This window comes from Myotis brandtii, unplaced genomic scaffold (genome assembly GCF_000412655.1).
Source record: "Myotis brandtii unplaced genomic scaffold, ASM41265v1 scaffold732, whole genome shotgun sequence".
In the NCBI taxonomy this organism is placed as follows: Eukaryota; Metazoa; Chordata; class Mammalia; order Chiroptera; family Vespertilionidae; genus Myotis; species Myotis brandtii.
In genome coordinates this window covers 98,366-102,725 of record NW_005370902.1, presented here as the reverse complement: position 1 = coordinate 102,725, position 4,360 = coordinate 98,366, and the positions used below count along the sequence as shown (strand labels likewise).

Here is a 4,360-nt window from a genome sequence, read left to right as displayed (position 1 = left end):
TTCTGAATCCTTTCCCTGTGTTCATTATTCTTCCATTTTGCCCCACTTGTGGCTCCTCCCCTCTCTGTAATTGTCCTGTTATTCTCATTTCTGGTGTCACAAGAGACAGCTGAATGGCTGAGAAAAGTAGCTTAGACCTGGTTTCTTGCAACCAGCTGCACCTGTATCTGGCTTAACTGTTAGCCCTGACCTTTACAAAAGACATATAAATATCCCGCCCTCCCTACTCTTGCTTGCTGACACCGATATACTGGTCTCAGCCTGCTGTGCAAGAATGTAATAAAATTTCTTAAACTATCACAATGTCTCTTGGCCTGGTTCCTGTTGGTTCAAACCCAACACCCTGAATTTATGACACCAACTTATATTTGGCCAATTGGGAACCAGGTCAAACTGCATTATTCTTTGAAGGTCTAGTCAGTTGATAAGTGACAATTATTTCTTTCATGTAACCTTTAACAGAAATTCATAAGTTTCATTGATTATGCCCCAAAAGATGAGGGACCCGTGGTAATTCAGATGGGCACCTCTGAAAAGATTTGTCTGTTTTCTGTCCAGTTCTAACCAGATTATTTTTAAAACTATAGGAAAAGACTGAAATTCCCCTTCAATATGAAACTGCATGCAAGTTTGTACAACATTAACTGGAAAAAACAAGATTCCCAACATGGAACTCAATAAACCTCCATAGAAAAAATCATTGATCAATGAGTAGTTGCAGTAGGCAGATGCTCCTTAATGGGACTCTCAAGGGCAACCCCCCCAACAAAACAAACACACACACACACACACACACACCAAAAAAACAAAACAAAAAAAAACCAACAAACAGGACATTGCTAAACCCATTATGGAAAAGAACAAGTGTCAAGACACAATAATACTCTCCAATTCCATGTCATTTCAGTCCCTTGAAAGCCTGATAAAAGTGTTTGTAAATTTGTTATTATGCTTATGTTCTTGAAGCAATGTTTGAACTCTTTCCAATGAAATGAAAATTGCTTCTGTTGTCCCTGCAAGTAATGCTGCCATGCTATGGGTTGCAAACTCTGGGTTACTGATATGCTGATGGAAATGGCAAGATAAAACCTCATACAGACTAAATGTAAGTTCCAGTGTAGTTGTCTTCTGCATTAATGGGGGGAGGATTCTACCATACAAGTTTTGAAATACATCCATTTTAAACTGAAGCACTACATCCCTGATTTTGATTACATACAGCTGTTGCCAAAAGAGGACCTTCTAAATGGGAAATGTTATCACTACATTGTTGAAAGCTACATAGCATCCATACAAATGATGTTGCATTTCGCCAAAATCTGTAATATAAAGTGATATATTTTATTTTGAAGATGTTATTATGAACAAACTCTTTTCATGAACTTCTGAATCCATCATGTGGCTTAAGGTCTGTCTTCTTCATGAAAGATTTTTTTAACCCTTAGTTGTGAAGAATTATGACTGGATATTACTGCAGACCCAAAGTCTCACCTGTAACAACATCTGGACCAGGTGTTTTGAGGAACGGTAGCTTTTTGGTAACATTCTCAATATTTTTCCATTGTTAATGGCCTGTTAGGTTCTCTCTTCTAGAGTCAATTTTGATAACTGAATTTCATGCTTCTCTCGCTCACCAGTTGGGTGCCAGGCTCCATTCTAGGTAGCCACTTGTAGGCGGGTCAGTGAGCAATCCCTCTCAGGCAGGCACAGACCTTTTCTTACTGCAGTTCTCTTTTCTCATTTAAATGCCCAAAAGGTCATGATAGGTGTTTAGTCAGCAACATGGCGACCAGTAGGACGGGAGTGAGTGAGAGAGTGTGAGTGAGCAAGGAAGTGAGAGGGGAATATGCGGATGTGCCTGGTGCATGTGTGTGTGAGTATGTGTGTGTGTGAGTGAGAGACAAATCTTGCAGGAGTCTCAGGGGCTGGAAGATCAGGCACTGATCTGTGCTACAGGCACTTCCCAGGTAGAAAAAAAAACACCCAATCATAGCAGCAATTGGGAAAAAAATTAAAAAGTGGGAGGAGAGTTTAAGGGAGCTATGTAACAACATGAAACGAAGCAACATCCACATAATAGGGTGCCAGAAGCCAGTCCATCCTTGCTGCTTGACACAGTCGCTGCAGGAAAGAAACATCTGCACAGCATATGTTTCAAGGGACCTGGCATATATAGCATATTGTTCTTAATATGTTTGCTCTCCTTAGCGCCATGTGTTTTAACCAAGGTCACCTCTCCAAGAAAGGTTGTTTCCCCAGGTGGGGATTTTTCCCTGAGGTTAGGGAGGGGATACAACCCCTTAACTAAGTGCCAGGCGGGTAGTTAATCACTTTAACTACAAACAATCACGCTTAAACTACATAATCTTTACTCCCTGGAATGGAGATAAGAAACGCCCTAACCTTTACAATAGAAATTGACAGGATTAAAATCGACTGGTATAAATACAGATGTAACAAGACAATAAAGATCAGATCCTGTCAGATCCTAACCAGAACTTGGCCAGAACTTCCGCTGGAGTTCCAAAGCAGAACTTCACTGGAGATCCGGACCAGAACTTTGGCTGGAGATCCTGGCTAGAGGTCCTGACTAGGCTGCTGATCAACTGAAGGCTGTTTCCGTGTCATTCCTTCTTCGCTGACTCCGTCCACACCTTTGGGGACCCCTGGACCTGCTGGGGTCGGACCCCAGCAATAGGGCTCCCAGAAGGAGAAGAAGCTGAACAAGGAATAGAAAGCCTGTTTAAAGAGATAATGACAGGAAAGTTCTCTGACTTGGGGAAGAAAAAAGTCATAAAAGTCCAGGAGACACACAGAGTCCCAAACAAGATGAATTGATTATTGGGAAAAAATAATCCAAAAGACCCACTTCAAGACACATCATAATTAAAATGGCAGAAGTTAAAGACAAAGAAAGAATCTTAAAGGCTGTAAGAGAAAGAAACAAAATTACCTACATCCCTTGTATTATTAGATTATTCACAGACAGTCCCAAACAAGATGACCCAAAAGACCCACTTCAGGACACATCATAATTAAAATGGCAGAAGTTAAAGACAAAGAAAGAATCTTAAAAACTGTAAGAGAAAGAAACAAAATTACCTACATCCCTTGTATTATTACAATATCCACTGATTTCTCAACAGAAAAACATCAGGCCAGAAGGGAGTGGCATAAAGTATGCAAAGTAATGAAAAGCAAGAGAATGAATACAAGAATACTCTATCCAGCAAGGCTATCATTCAAAATTAAAGGTGAAATAAGAAGCTTTGCAGACAAAAAAAGGCTAAAGGAGTTTATTACCACCAAACCAGCAATGCAAGAAATCCTAAAGGGACAGCTGTCTGAAGAAGAAATAGAAAGAGAGGGAGAAATACAGGCATAAAAAAATGGCAACAAATACCTATCAGTGGATTAAATATTCTAATTAAAAGACATAGGGTAGCTAAATGGAGAAGAAAACATGACAAGAGATAAGAAAAGCCACTTCATAATGCTAAAGGGTCTATATAACAAGAGGATATAATTCTGGTAAACATATATGCACCCAATACAGAAACAACCACATATATAAAAAACTCTGGAGGATATCAAGGGTGAGATAGACAGCAATACAATCATAGTAGGGGACTTCAATACCCCACTTTCATCACTTGATAAATCTTCAGGGGAAAAAAAATCAACAAGAAAACAGCAATCCTAAATGACACACTAGATCAAATGGAACTAATTGACATCTTCAGAACATTTCACCCCAAAGCTATGGAATATACATTCTTCTCAAGTGCACATGGGACATTTTCAAAGAGAGACCACATGTTAGGTCACAATCTAAGTCTACGCAAAGTCAAGAAAATTGAAATTATATCAAGCATCTTCTTAGATCACAATGACATGAAATTAGAAATCAGCTACAATAAAAATGCTCAAAAACAATCAAATACACGGATGCTAAATAGCATGTTATTAAACAATGAATAGGTTACCAAACAGATCAAATAAGAAATAGAAAATATCCTGAAAAGAAATGAAAATGAACACAAAACAATCCAAAATCTATAGGACACAGTGAAAGCAGTCCTGAGAGGGAAGTTCATAGCCCTACAGGCCTACCTCAAAAAACAAGAAAAAATGGTAATAAGTTATTTAACTATACAACTTAAAGAATTAGACCATCCAAATTAGGAAGGAGGAAGTAAAACTGTCATTATTCACAGGTGAATTATATTATATATAGACTCCATCAAAAAACTACTAGATTTAATAAATGAATTCGGCAATGTAGCAGGATACAAAATTAACACCCAGATATCTATTGTATTTTTATATGCCAACTAAAGGCCTGGTGCACAAAAATCAT

General features: G+C 38.5%; 1 pseudogene; it reads right to left on the bottom strand.

The window, feature by feature from the left end:
• Positions 1 to 444: 444 nt before the first annotated feature.
• Positions 445 to 1,398, bottom strand: LOC102253359 (annotated as a pseudogene).
• Positions 1,399 to 4,360: the final 2,962 nt, after the last annotated feature.